Genomic DNA, 15,732 nt, shown 5'->3' on the forward strand with positions numbered 1-15,732 from the left:
TCATGGTTTGGTATTGTCAATAAATATGCTATCGTTTTTTTTTATTCATTTAATAATCAATGTTAACAAATATAGGGTTTAGAATGGGGTGTAAGTTAGTTATACACCTCGGGATACGGTGTGTCTGGATAAGAAACCCCTCCGGCCTCCGGCCGACGGGGTTTCTTATCCAGACACACCTATCCCTCGATGTATAACTATTACTTAACTTGAGTGAGCGTAAAATCATTGTTATCGATAGCCGATGACAAACAGTCTGTCAGAGGCCTTCCAGTGGGGATTTAAACAATCACTTGTTACACATTTTATAAATAAATCACTTGTTACACATTTCGATACATAAAATGAAATTTTTTTCTCAGAACTTTATAGGAATTTGTTTGAAATATTCTTTATATTAGCACATACAACAGTTTCATTTTAGAGAATAATAAATGTTCAGAGCTAATATCATTAATATGATTTCAGTCGGTTGAGTATGTGAATTAGAATGAAATTATTTTCTTCTGAATTGTCTGCCCATAGATGGCGTTTTAGGTTAAGTGCTTTGCGTGATTTGGCGGTTAAATCATTCGGCACGACAGGGTCTACTCGAAAGGTCACGTTAATTTACCTAGCTGTGTTTGTCGATTAAGTATGTTTGAATATAATCATGGATAATGAAGGTGAACCAGATATCTCATTGAGAACTGTTTTAACTGCTGTAAATCAACAAAGTAAAGATATCGAGGCAATCATTGATGCTAAAGTGACAGAGAAAATTGGTGGACTTAAAGAAGCGTTGCAGTGTGCTAACCAGTTGATGAAGTCCCAGGTGAAGAAGCTTAAAACAGACGCTACATATAAATGGAAATATGAACGTTACAAGATTCAGTTTAACTTTAATACTGAAAATCTCGAGGATCTTGTTCAGACTTTGTGGGCCATAGACAATGGGAAAGTGGATTATACCCGTGATTTGTTATCCTCTACCATAGACAAGATGAAGCATCGCAACAAACTTATTAAGATAGCGGACACCTCTGAAGGAGGTTGGGATACCGCAAGGTAATATGACGCCAATCCTATTGCAAGTGATTCCGAGGATGAAGCTAACATTATTCGAGCTGATAATAGAGCTTTCTGTAAGAAGAAAGTGAAGGCTAAGCAGGATAGGGGGACTGGTTCCAAATCTAAGGTCAGCAACCAGTCGCTATTAGGACAGGCTCCAAACTTCGTTTAGCAGCCCTTTCGTGGGCCTCAGCAACCTTGGCTCAACGGAATTCCCTTTTTAGCAAGGTTTCAACGCTGGAAAGATGCAGAGGGGACAGTGCTACTCTTGTGGGTCCTACACACACTACCGGTCCAGCTATCCATACGTCAACAGTAGTAAACCAGCAACCCAAACCAAACCACAGTGATTATTTGAAAGATGAGTATTTAAATTATCTTGAACTTTTACCTATAGATAATTATATTCATTATAATTTGACAAATGATTATTTTGAACTAGGTCAATCTGATATTATTGTTAAGGGTAGACTTAGCAGAAACATTCAATTTTGGATAGATATTGGTGTGTCTGAATTTATTATAGATACTTTTAGAGATGGTTATATTTTACCTTTCTATTCAAATCCAATATCGATTTGTTTGTCAAATAATTTATCAGCTTTAAATAATGCAGATTTTGTTCGATCGGCTGTTACTGATTTATTAGCTAGAGGTTTAATTGTAGAGACGTCAGAGTTCCCTTTGTTGTGAATCCTTTAACTATTCCTGTTCAGTCAAACAACAAAAGACGTTTAATATTAGATTTGAGAGAAATTAACAGACATTTATGGAAACATAGTGTAAAGTTTGAAGATATACGTATTGCAAAACATTACATTAATACCAATTCATATATGTTTAAGAATGACGTACATTCTGCGTTACCACCATGTCGATATTTTCCCGCCTCATACTAAATATCTAGGATTTGCATGGGACTTGAACGATGTTAAAAAATATTTTAAATTTCTAGTATTACCGTTTGGTCTCAGTACTGCTTGTTATATTTTTACTAATATAACTAGACCACTCATTAAAAAATGGAGAGGAGAAGGAAAGCATATTATTATGTACGTAGACGATGGACTTGGTGTACATGACGATGAGGAATTATGTAGTCAAATGGCTATACAGGTTAAAAAAGATATAATAAGTAGCGGTTTTGCACCCAAGGCTGAAAAGTCTATGTGTACACCTATTAAAAACCTCACACTTTTAGGCCCTAACATTGATAAACAGATAAAGGAGTTTTGACTATTCCTGACAATCGTAAAGACAAGATTATGAATACCATTTCAGACATTAATTTGTGTTTAGCCAAAAACGGAAAAGTATTTTTAAGGAAGGTAGCTTCCTTAGTAGGACAGATTATATCTACGTCTCCAGTTATAGGCAATATTACGAAAGCCTATAAGGGTCACAAAAAAAAAATGTATCTCGTAATTACGACAAAACTATCGTGTAATTACGAGAAAACTATCGCGTAATTACGAGATAACATTTTTATCTCGTAATTACGAGATAATCATCGCGTAATTACGCGATAAAACTTCTTATCTCGTAATAACGCGATAATTTTCTCGTAATTACGCGATGGTTATCTCGTAATTACGCGATAGTTTTCTCGTAATTACGCGATAATTATCTCGTAATTTCGCGATAATTTTCTCGTAATTACGAGGTAAAAAAAATTTTTTGTGACCCTAATAGGCTTTCGTACAATATAGTATATTTAATGACAAAACATTTGTCTATTGATATAAATAGTGTTCATTCATTGAACAGTTATATACATTTATCTGTAGACAGTATTGATCAAATTATTTTTTGGAGGTTTAATTTACATGAAGCCAATGTTAAACCTTTTAAGTCTGATGTTTCTTGGCAGACTATTGTGTATAGTGATGCAAGCAATACAGGTGGTTATATTGTGGAAAACCCATATAATATTGCTCACGGTACGTGGTTAGAATCTGAGGTTTCTACAAGTTCCACATGGAAAGAGTTAACTGCAGTGAAAAATATATTTTGTCATTGATAAACTTTTTAGCTGGCAAGAATATAAGATGGTTTACCGACAACCAAAATGTTGTTAGCATTGTAAGTAAAGGGAGCAAAAATCAGTATTGCGAAAGTTAGCTTTAGACATTTTTAGCACATGCATTAAGGCACAATGTTAATATTGACATGGTTTTGGTTCCACGTACTGAGAATGAGAGAGCAGATTATCTTAGTCGGATTGTTGATTCAGATGATTGGTCTATTTCTGAATTTGTATTTCAGATAGTTGAATCCCTTTGGGGACCTCATGAGGTTGATTGGTTTGCCTCTGATGACAATTTTAACTTGATAGTATTTTATTCAAGATTTTGGAATGTGAATTCATCAGGTGTTGACGCTTTCTCGGTTGACTGGCGAGGGATCAACGGGTTGTTCGTTCCATCTGTTTCTTTGATCCTACGCGTATTAATGTATATGTGGCAGTATAAAGCTGTTGGTACTTTAATTTTACCTTACTGGCCCTCTGCCAGTTATTGGCCTATGCTTTGTCCTTATGGTGATGGTTTCATTTCTGAGGTACAAATTTTATAGGTCTTCCTACTTACAAAAATGCTTATATAGCTGGTAAGAGTAAGAAAGCTATATTTGGCAATGTTGATTTGACTTTTCGCATGTTAGCATTAAGGATGGATTTTTCATCCAGTTAGATCACTTTGATGTAAGCATGTATTATAGATCTCTCTTAATCTCTTGTTATAGATTAAAAGCGTTATTTGAATCTCAGTGAGATTTTGAGTTGAGATTTGATATGAATTTTGCGGATGTTACAGTGACAATTAGATGTTTTTCATTATTAATGTCTCCTTTCAATTACAAATATATTTTTGCAGGCATTTACCGGAGAATTGCTGAATCTACTTGTTTCGCTAGTTAGTAAAGTGAATTTACTTCCAGGATTACTTTCAGAATCTCGAGCAGTTTCTACTACAAAAGGATATTATCAGAGTTTTTTACGATGGAAAAATTGGGCTGCATCAAACGGAATTGAAAATGGTGATATTTTATCAGAAAAAGCTTTTTACGTTGCTACATATTTAGCTGCCTTGACACAGTCGAGCAATACTGTTAGTCCAGTTGTTCAAGCATTTTACTCTTTAAAGTGGATACAGTCTCTTATTGGCCCATCATGTTCACCGACAGATTCGTCTTTAGAAATTAACGTTCTAGAAGGTGCGAAGCGTAGCTTGGCTACTCCTATAAATAAAAAGGAACATATTTCGGTAGAATTGCTGCATAAAATGTATGATGCTATGTTTTCTTTTGGTAATTTGTATAATCAGCGGATTATTTGTGCGTGTTTCGCTGCTTTTGCAAGTTTTTTTTAGAGTTTCCGAGTTGCTTAATATTCGAAGAAGTGATATAGTTATTTTAGAATGTTATATGTCAATTTTCATTCAACATAGCAAAACAGACGTATACAGAGATGGCAATTCAGTATTAATTGCTCGTACAAATTCGAACAAGTGTCCAGTAAAAAATATGGAATTATATTTGCAGTGGGCTGATATTTCTGGCGATTCTGATGAGTTTATTTTCGTAATTTGACCAAATGTAAAGGTGTTTATGTTTTACGTAAAGATAATACACCATTATCATACTCTAGAGCTCTTTATTGAAGTTTTCAAGCCATTTGTTCATGACATTAAGCGATATGGGTTTCACAGTTTAATGTCTGGAGGTGCTAGTGCTTGTGCTAATTTAGGTTTACCAGATCGTCTTTTTAAGAGACACGGTAGATGGCGTTCCGAAACGGTCAAAGATGGTTACGTGAAGGATTCTTTAGATGATTTGCTTAAAGTATCAAAAAATTTAGGTTTATAGTTTTTGTCGCATTAATTTCAGACTTTTATTACATGATATAGAACACCTTAAAATTTTCCCGTTCTTTGTGTTTTCGGCCCTCGGCTCTGTCGTGTGGTATTGCACTTTACTCTTTTTTGTTATTTATTATTATGAGTATTATCTGTGGTTGTGATGTATGGGTTTTAACGAAAGAAGAAATATGATTTCAGTCGGTTGAGTTTATGAATTAGAATGAAATGATTTTCTTCTGAATTGTCTGCCCATAGATGGCGTGTTAGGTTAAGTGTTTTGTGTGATTTGGCGGTTAAATCATTCGGCACGACAGGGTCTAATCGAAAGGTCACGTTAATTTTTATATCCATGCTATTTGATATTTTGTATCATGTATTAAGAGATTGTTTGTGTTTATTGAAATATTATGGAACGCCACAGCTGTCTTATGTGGAACTCTGATATTACTTTATGTTGTTTTATTATTACTTGATGATATTTTGTCTTTACTTAATATGGTTTTGACATTACGTAATAATGTTTTGATATAACTCATATGGAATAGTCATTACTTAATGATATTTCGATATTACACGATATGGTTTCGTATTGACTTGATATAATTTTGTCATTACTCAATATGGTTTTGTCATTACTCGATGTGGTTTCACCATTATTTAATGTGGTTGTGTCATTAGTCAATGTGGTTTTAACATTACTTGATGTGAATGTGACTTAACGTTATGTAGTTGTTTCATTACATGATGTTGTTTTGTTATTTTGTAATGATGATTTGCCTATTCTTTATATGGTTTTAACGTTACGCAATGATGTTTCAAAATTTGACGATTTTACACTACATGATGTGTTTGTTTCATTATTTGATGTGGTCCTGTCATTCTTTGATGTGGTTATCCCATTACTTGATGAGGTAAAATCACGTGACCAATTCGGAAAAACCTGTTCTATTTTTAGATAGATTTCCATGTTGTATGTGCCTTGGATGAGTGTGGCCATCTATCGAATTAGAGTTCAAATTAAAGTTCGGGTTACTGTTTGAGTTAAACTTTGAGTTAGTCTTCGATTTCGAATTCAAGTCATTATTAGAATTAAAGTTTTAGTTAGCATTGAGTTTCGAGTTGGACTTCGAGTTTGAGTCACATTTAACTGAGGTAGAGTTCTAGTTACAACATTAAATTTAAGTCACTTTTTGAGGTAGAGTTTGAGTAAGATTCGAATTTAAGTCTCATTTAGATTAATTAAGATTTTGAGTTGAAATTCGAGCTATCTTATATGAGTTCGTAATTAAATTTTCTATCGCGGAACAAGGACTTTTGTTTTATTTGAATTATGTCTTTGATGTGGTTATCAAAATTATGTCTATGTGCTGATAAACAAAACAACGTCAGCCAATCGGAAGACGCGTTACATCCAAAATTAAATTATTTAAGGAATGACTGTAATATTTTTTCTGTCTATGAAGAAATAACATCAAAAATGTGGTGCACACTGAATAACCCGCGTTGTGGGTTATCTTAAAGTGTGCACCACATTTTTTATGTTATTTCGAATAGACAGAAAAAATATTACAGTCATTTCTTATAATTTAATTCTTAATTCCATTTTAAACCAGCGTAAATCATGAAAAAACGTTGATGACGTCACGGTCACAGGACAAAATTATGTCTATGAGCTGATAAACAGAACAACGTCAGCCAATTAGAAGACGCGTTACATCCAAAATTAAATTATTTAAGGAATGACTGTAATATTTTTCTGTCTATGAAGAAATAACATCAAAAATGTGGTGCACACTGAAGCGGTTTATTTTACAGTGTGCACCACATTTTTTATATTATTTCGAATAGACAGACAAATTATTACAGTCATTTCTTATAATTTAATTCTAAATTCCATTTTAAACAGGAGTAAACCATGAAAAAACGTTGATGACGTCACGGTCACATGACAAAATTATGTCTATGAGCTGATAAACAAAACAACGTCAGCCAATCAGAAGACGCGTTACATCCAAAATTAAATTATTTAAGGAATGACTGTAATATTTTTTCTGTCTATGAAGAAATAACATCAAAAATGTGGTGCACACTGAAGCGGGTTATTTTAAAGTGTCATTTTAAAAGTGTGCACCACATTTTTTATGTTATTTCGAATAGACAGAAAAAATATTACAGTAATTCCTTATAATTTAATTCTAAATTCCATTTAAAACCGGAGTAAATCATGAAAAAACGTTGACGACGTCACGGTCACATGAGTAAGTTATGTCTATGAGCTGATAAACAAAACACCGTCAGCCAATCAGAAGACGCGTTACATCCAAAATTAAATTATTTATATTTAGAGTAAGTTGCCAATTTTCACAGAAAATACTAAATTTGTTTAAACTGTTCTGTAGACCTTTTTTACTCAAAAGTAGATCATCTACAAAAGATAGTGATCCAAGGGTTGAGTCTACTTGTTTTGGATAATACAAAATTATTATCCTACATTGAGTAAACCCATTCTAGATAACTCTAAAATACATGTTTATAGAAAATGGAATTTATTACAAAGGATTATAATAAGATATGCTGGATTGGTCTTGGACCCGAATGATTTTAGTATTTCATTTACTGTTATCTGTTTTTATCCTTTTTCAATTCCTTGTTATCTGTTTTAAGCCAAATCAATTTGCTGTTTTGCTGTTATTGGATCCCCCTTATCCCCCTATTTATTACAAGCATGTGTCAGTTTCTTTAAAAGCACAAAAAAAATGCCGAAAAAAAGTATTGAATTCCATAACAAAAAATAATCATCCATTGAGTAAACCTGAATTCTAGGAAACTCTAAATACATGTTCTTAGAAAATGGAATTTATTACAAAGGATTACAATAAGATATACTGGAATTGTCCTGGACCCGACTGATTTTAATATGTTTAAATGAATGATGTGAATGTTACTAGAATCCCTCTCCAGATAAGGGACCACTATACTAAGTTACCAGTGGTAAGAACCAAATGTTGAATGATTTTCAATTTCTACCAAAAATTGGCTGTCAAAATGTTAACATTCCAATTTCCAATAACAGTTAACAGCAAATACATTCTCACAATAACAGATAACAAAAAAAATAATAGTCCTATAACAGCTAACAAGGAATAAGCCAATAACAGCTAACAGCAAATATATTTTCAGAATAACAGATAACAAAGAGTTAAATTGCCCCAAAACAGCATAACAGTTAAACCCCTTGCCCCCCCCCTAATTGATGAATGGTTAAAATATTTAGACAATGGAGAAATAGTTGGTACTGTGTTTTTAGATTTCAGTAAGGCTTTTGACCTTATTAACCATGCCATACTTTTAGTTAAAATTTTATCATATCGGAGAAAATATGATAGATTGGATAAAATCATATTTGTCTGAGAGACAACAAGAATTTCAATACGCTAACATTAAATCTGATAAATCGTTTGTAAAATATGGAGTGCCTCAAGGTTCTATTTTAGGTCCTCTGTTATTTTTAGTTTATATAAATGATTAACCACTTCATGTTAAACAATCTGACATGGATTTATATGCTGATGAGTCAACATTGCATTTTCATAATAAAAACATTGAAAAAATAAACAGCATATTGCAAAATTATATAAATGCTATACAATCTTGGTGTAACAATAACAGTATGAAAATTAATGCACAAAAAACAAAGTGTATGAAATTCGGTTCAAAACAAAAACTTGCACAACTATCAGAATTATGTATTACCGTCAATGAAACATGTATTGAAAATGTCCATTCTTTCAAATTACTTGGAATTGACATTGATGAAAATTTAAGCTGGGAGGATCATGTTGATCGTATATGCTAGATTATCTCATCTAAAATATCACTTTTGTTTAAAATTAAAGTATATTTGCCTATACACACAAGACAACTATTTTATAATGCAACTATTCTACCATATATAGACTATTGTAGTTCAGTTTGGGGAAATTTATTACAAAAAGATTCAGATAGAATCATAAAACTTCAAAAAAGAGTAGCAAGAATTATACTTGAATGCGATATTTCTGTTCCATCTAATTTTATGTTTTCATCTTTAAAATGGCTATCTTTTACAAAAGAACAAAATACCAACAATCAATTCTAATGTATAAAATTGTAAATGGACTAACACCTGATTACTTAACAATGCTATAAATTAATGATGTGCAACACCACAACTTACAATCTGTCTCTAATAATGATCTATTTGTTCCAAGACCAAATACAAATTTTTATAAAAAATCTTTTCATTATTCTGCAACAAAGGTATGGAATAATTTACCACTCAAAATAAAAAATTGTCGAAATGTGGAATTATTTAAGAAACATTGTTATAATCATTTTCTTGAAAATTTTATGCAAGTCGAATAATTTGTTTTCTTTCTTTTATTGTAAGAATAAGAAAATTTAATCAAACTTTACCAATTATTGCCATTTATTGCCATTTGTATATTTGAATGATTGAATTGTGTATATACTAGTAATATATATTGTATTTTAATGTATGAATGTATGAATGTTTACTGTATACATGTATTTTGTTTGAGGGCCTCAATGAAAATTAGACTACTTCTAATTGAGTTACCCTCTTTAAATAAAGAATTTATTATTATTATTATTATTTATGACTATTCCATATTGAGTTATATCAAAACATCATTACGTCATGTCAAAACCATATTAAGTAAAGACAAAATATCATCAAGTAATAATAAAACAACATAAAGTAATATCAGAGTTCCACATAAGACAGCTGTGGCATTCCATAAAATATATATATGATGACATTATCGAGATGTTTCGTAATCTGCATATGATAAATATTATTAAATGGTTGTTATTAAGCCGGCCGTCGGCTCTGTCGTGTGGTATTATTATTTATCTTGGTGTAATCAGGGGTGTACACAATTTTTCACCGTTGTTGAAAATTCATACACCCTGAGGCGCAGCCGAATGGGTGTATGAATTTTCAACAACGGTGTAAAATTCCGTACAACTAATAATAACCACGATAACGAATTTATTTCTTATGAACAATTCCTTTACTAATTTTAAACCGCGATGTAAAATTCAAAAAGGTTATTGAAAAATTTCTAGTGTAACATTTTTTCAACGTCGATATTGCTGCGTATTGTCAAATACTTTTTTCTTTATTTTGGGAAATTCAGAAAAAAAAATTTGTTCTTTTTATTTTTATTTTTTGGCAAAATTTTATTTATCCCGGAGTGAACAAGGGTGGGGTGTTATTTACACCGGGGTAATTAACCAATCAGATTGCAGTATTTTTGCTGCATAAGAAATAATGCACTTTACTCTTTTTTGTTATTTATTATTATGAGTATTATCTGTGGTTGTGATATATGGGTGGTAACGGAAGAAGAATCATAAATACATTTACACATTCGGATTTTCATTGTAAAATGTAAAAACTTTAAGTCGATGGATATCTTGAGAGAAAAAAATACTCCCACGTTGTGATCATTTAAGAGTAACCTACCATTTATTCAATGCATAGGATTTGTGTGTGAAAAGAGTTCCGGACGATGAAAAAAAAATCATTTTTTTAACTTGATATTTTTCACATGGATCATCGTTTGAATCATTCAGTCATACAGAGAAATCATATGATTAGTTTGCCTTAATTGGATATTCCAGTACTACACAACTCAATTGCCTCTATTTATGTTATTTATCTATAATATGAGGCAGGCGTTACCTGTGAAAGGGGACGAAGTCTGTATGAATTATTTTTTTTTAATTCAAACATATTTTTACTTCAAAATCTGTTCAAAAAGAAACGGAAATACCCTTACGTTTCCGATTTCGGTTCTGTTGTTCGGAATTTTAGTTGTGACGTTATTTATGTTATGACGTCATATTCAATGTAAACAAAGAAACGCTATCAGGTAACGTTTTTTCATATCAAGCCATTCAAGGAATTATTAAAAATGGAATTGGTATTGCGTTCCTTCCTATATTTTACTAGACTGATAAATATATATTTTACTCAAAGACTCATGCAAACGAGACTGGAAAAAGGAAGTAGATTTCTGCGCAAATGCGGGAAAATAAAAAAGTCTGAAAATAAAAAAGTTAACAATTTTGAGTTCATTAGTAGAATGAAAATTTCGGGAAATTTTCCCGATTTTTTTTTTTTTTTTTTTTTTTTTTTTTTTTTTTTTTATTGATTTTTCTACTGTTATAGGGGACGAAGTCGAAGTCCCCTATAACAGTAGAAAAATTAATAAAAAAAAAAAAAAAAAAAAAAATCGGGAAAATTTCCCGAAATTTTTCATTGTACTAATGAACTCAAAACCGTTAACTTTTTTTTTGTAACTTTTTTTAATTCCCGCATTTGCGCAGAAATCTACTTCCTTCTTCCGGTCTCGTTTGTCATGAGACTTTGAGTGAAATATATATTTATCAGTCCAGTAAAATATAGGAAGGAACACAATAACAATTTCATTTCTAATTATTCTTTGATATGAAAAAACGTTACCTGATGTTAGCGTTTCTTTGTTTACATTGAATATGACGTCATAACTAAAATAACGTCACAACTAAAATCCCTAACAACAGAACCAAAATCGGAAACGTTACGGCATTTCCGTTTCTTTTTTAACAGATTTAGAACTTAACATATGTTTGAATTAAAAAAAAAAATTTATATAGACTTCGTCCCCTTTCACAGGTAATGCCTGCCTCATATTAGGGGACTTTTCGTCCCCTTATTAAGGGGACGAAGTTCCCTGTTACAGTAGAAAAATCAATAAAAAAAAAAAAAAAAAAAATTGGGAAAATTTCCCGAAATTTTCATTGTACTAATGAACTCAAAATCGTTAACTATTTTTTTGTAACTTTTTTTAATTCCCGCATTTGCGCAGAAATCTACTTCCTTCTTCCGGTCTCGTTTGTCATGCGACTTTGAGTGAAATATATATTTATCATTCCAGTAAAATATAGGAAGGAACACAATAACAATTTCATTTCTAATTATTCTTTGATATGAAAAAACGTTACCTGATTATAGCGTTTCTTTGTTTACATTGAATATGACGTCATAACTAAATAACGTCACAACTAAAATCTCTAACAACAGAACCAAAATCGGAAACGTTACGGTATTTCCGTTATTTTTTTATCAGATTTAGAACTTAAAATATGTTTGAATTAAAAAAAAATAATTTATATAGACTTCGTCCTCTTTCACAGGTAATGCCTGCCTCATAATATGAGGAAGGCGCTACCTTAAATGTCAGCTTTATACCATGACTATGTCCTATATATTGATTGATTGTTGGTTGCTTAACGTCCAGTGGCAAATATTTCATGCATGTTCAGGACGAATGTCCTACATATCTGTATAGTTTGTCTAAAATAAAATAATAAGTTCAGATGGAAAATGTTTAGGGAAAGATCATTGAACTTCAAAAGGCAGGAGGGGTATGGTATTTTTTTGCTTTGACGCGTCGCAGGAAGGCATCAAAGCAAAAATTTAAAATAGCCGCTTCCTAGAGTAGACGTCATAATTATTTGGACTAGTATTTTTCTTAAAAAATTGATGGAAAAAAAATACTCTGTTCAAGCAGAGGACAAAAAAAAATATTCTGAATTCAGATTTTCCTCTTACCTTCTAGTGTTATATTTTGACTAAATAATTTTGATTGATAGCATTGAAGCGCTTCTCGTGTAAAAAATCTGACTCAAACAAAAAACCATACCTCCCCCCTTTGAAGCTAAATGGTTGCTCCCTTATTGTTTTCTGCTGAAAATGAATTTATTGGTGATTTATATAAATGACAATGCTTACATTCATTATCTTGTGCATTTTCATATCCATTTTTCTTTCTTTGCAAATTTTACAAAATTTAAAACAATAAGACATTTGTTTAATTTCAAAACTATGAATACTGTTATACAATCCATAACTTTATTAAATTAATTTTTTGTTGACTTTCATGAAAAGGTGGAGGATTTGGAATATCTTTTTCATCAATATCTAAAAGTTGTAGCTGTTTTTTTATTTAGTATTGCAAACAACGCTTTCTGTTTGTTGAATTAATTTTACTTTCTAAATTAGCTGGTTGTTCATATTGTATTCCCAGTTTCCTGCATATCAGCAAGAGGATCATTCTGATTGTTAAAAAAGAAGAGTTTGAATTTACAGTGAGCCTGTGTAGAAGAATGTTTTGATCAGTTTTTTCATTTTGATCTAAGCAGAAGGAACCATAAATAGGATTGTTAAGTTGATAATCTAAAGATTTTGCTATTTTCTGGGATGCTATTTAAAATTTGAGGGGAGAACACTGCTCAGCAGTATAAATGTATTCCTGATCATCTTCTGTTTGTGGGTTTCTACATCAATTTCATGTACTAATTCAGAGTCAGTTTTATGTAATTTTTGCATTTTGTTTTATTAGCTTACTTTTCAAGTTTTTATAAGACGGCAAAATAAAATTCAGAATGGAAATGGGGAATATGTCAAAAATTTGCTTTCGAGTAATGCAATCATGTCACTGTTGTTGTCCGAAGACACATTTGGTTTCCGGACAATAACTTTAGTTTAATAAGTAAATGGATCTCTATGACAATGTATGAAATTGTACCAGAAGGTTCAACTTCAATACACAAAAGGAAGGTTAGAATTGATTTTGGGGGTTATCATAATTATTGTACCAACAGTTTAGGAGTCAGTGGTCAAAAACAACATTTTTGGGTTGTTTTTTCCATCATTTTTGTTTTTTTTCTCAAAAAATTTACCATTTTAACATTGATTATTTCTCATTTATATATAAATGCAACAAATACTGATTTGGCAGGTGATACACACGAAACAGGGTGTGTAAATTATTTTATCGGTAATTTGTGCATTTTTTCTTTGATGTGTACTTCTTGATAATGTCAACGTCAGTATCAGTGAACTGGTCATGATAAAGAAAATATATTGGGTCAGTTCGCAATTGACATGCACGAGTGCATCGCAAAAGGATCTTCTTTCCCTTTAATTCACAAAATTGCACATGATTTTTTTTCGCAGAAACGCACAAGTCATTTCATGAATGAAACACTTGTCATTGTTTGAAACTTTCAGTAATCAGCTGGTAATAAAAAGTTAGTTTAGCCTTTTTGAACGATTCACTGATTGTGTGAAAATTTGAACAGAAAATGTACAATAACCCACAGTGATAAAATTGCGTTATCTGCAGAAGTATTGATAGCTATCCTTACTATTCACTAGGACATATAACTAACATATCGTCCATGCTATTCCGATCTGAGTTTTTATTCATACATAGTCTGGCATGGCTGGTGCTGTTCCAAGTTGTCTTCTTCTCTGCATGTTTCTTGAGAAGTATTTGTTTGACCTGGTCAGTCACTATAAAGTGTTACAATTCATATTTAGACGCAACACATAAATAGTGACCAAACAGGTACCGCTTTCACATGTATGACATGAGAGAATCTAGAAAAAAAATTAAATGTACACATTTTTCACATTTTTGTGGGACTATCATATAAAATTAAGGAGATATGTAGTTGGAGACTGCTGCTGAATAGAAATGTTCGGCTCACCTGATACCTGTTTTCAAATTAGTCCATATATTTAAGTTTGAAGGGTCCAAAAGTTAAAATGTTTGATTTCAACTGACATAACATTTTTGGTGTTTTTTATATGCTAAATCTACAAAAAGATGATAATTAATAGATAACTTCGCATGGTGACGACACTGACGTTTTCGTAGATTTACTTTTTCCCGGGAATGCTTCATCTGTTGATATATTCTCATTGTGAACTATTTGTGTATATTTAGATATAGTAACCGATTTTAAAACACATGTATAATGTCAAATCATAACAATACAAATTGTTTAGTCTCGTCTCAAAGAAAACTTGGAAGATTTCAACAGTTATTTTTGTTGAATAGGTGCAAATTGGGTACTCGGTGCAATTTGGGAACTGTGACGTTATAGCCATAAGTGCGGTATGAGATTTGCTCATTGTTGAAGGCCGTACAGTGACCTATAGATGTTCATTTCTGTGTCATTTGGTCTCTTGTTGAGAGTTGTCTCATTGGCAATCATACCACATCTTCTTTTTTATATAAGTGTTTATTGCTTTAATAGGTTGAAATGGGCACCTGATAAAAGTATTCAGTAGAGGGAAAATGTTTTGATCAGGTTTAAACTGACGCATAAAATATACAGGCGACTGGGGGAGGCAATTATTTATATTGGATTATTGCATCTAAATAATGTGTCGGCAGCTTGAATTGCAAAGGTTGAAAGGATGTAGCCAACATACTTCCAAGTAACATGCTCTATACCTATCAAAAGTCATGGTATTATCATGGGTTATCAAAAGTCATGGTATTATCATGGGTTATCATAACTCCATCTTCCCATAAAATCCTATTTTGGACAATATGGGTGCATACAATATATATGTACCTATAAATGTATCACTCAGACTCAAGTCTCCTTTTACAGCTGTTTTATGATTAAACTTAGAGAGTAAAAAAAAACAGTCTCCATCTCCTTGATTTGTTCAGAGTTTGTCAAAGGAAGTACAGTCTACACTTATTGTCTGTACAGATACTGAGATAGTGAATTTGAATATATTTTTTTTTGTTTAAAACTTTTAAGTTTTGAATTTCACCTGCATTTGTCTGTGAGCTACAGGAATAACCAACTTCATTATCACTATAACTTGATGTGAGAAATTCTGTTACAGATGAATAATAGTGAGTAGTCATGGTCAACCAGAGATACTACCACCGGCTACGTTTCTCCC

At 31.8% G+C, this 15,732-nt stretch overlaps 1 protein-coding gene and 1 long non-coding RNA gene across 4 annotated transcripts in view; both read left to right on the forward strand.

Annotated features, from left to right (window-relative positions):
* LOC127698288 (1-deoxyxylulose-5-phosphate synthase YajO-like) overlaps positions 1-15,732 on the forward strand; it is a 68,780-nt gene that overhangs the window by 16,813 nt on the left and 36,235 nt on the right. The gene's annotated exons all lie outside the window — the stretch shown is intronic.
* Positions 211-4,695, forward strand: LOC127698322 (uncharacterized). Its single transcript, XR_007980793.1, has 2 exons — positions 211-2,990; positions 3,924-4,695. It is a non-coding gene; the product is annotated as an uncharacterized LOC127698322 (long non-coding RNA).

This window comes from Mytilus californianus, unplaced genomic scaffold (assembly GCF_021869535.1).
Source record: "Mytilus californianus isolate M0D057914Y unplaced genomic scaffold, xbMytCali1.0.p SCAF_4, whole genome shotgun sequence".
NCBI classification, from domain to species: Eukaryota; Metazoa; Mollusca; class Bivalvia; order Mytilida; family Mytilidae; genus Mytilus; species Mytilus californianus.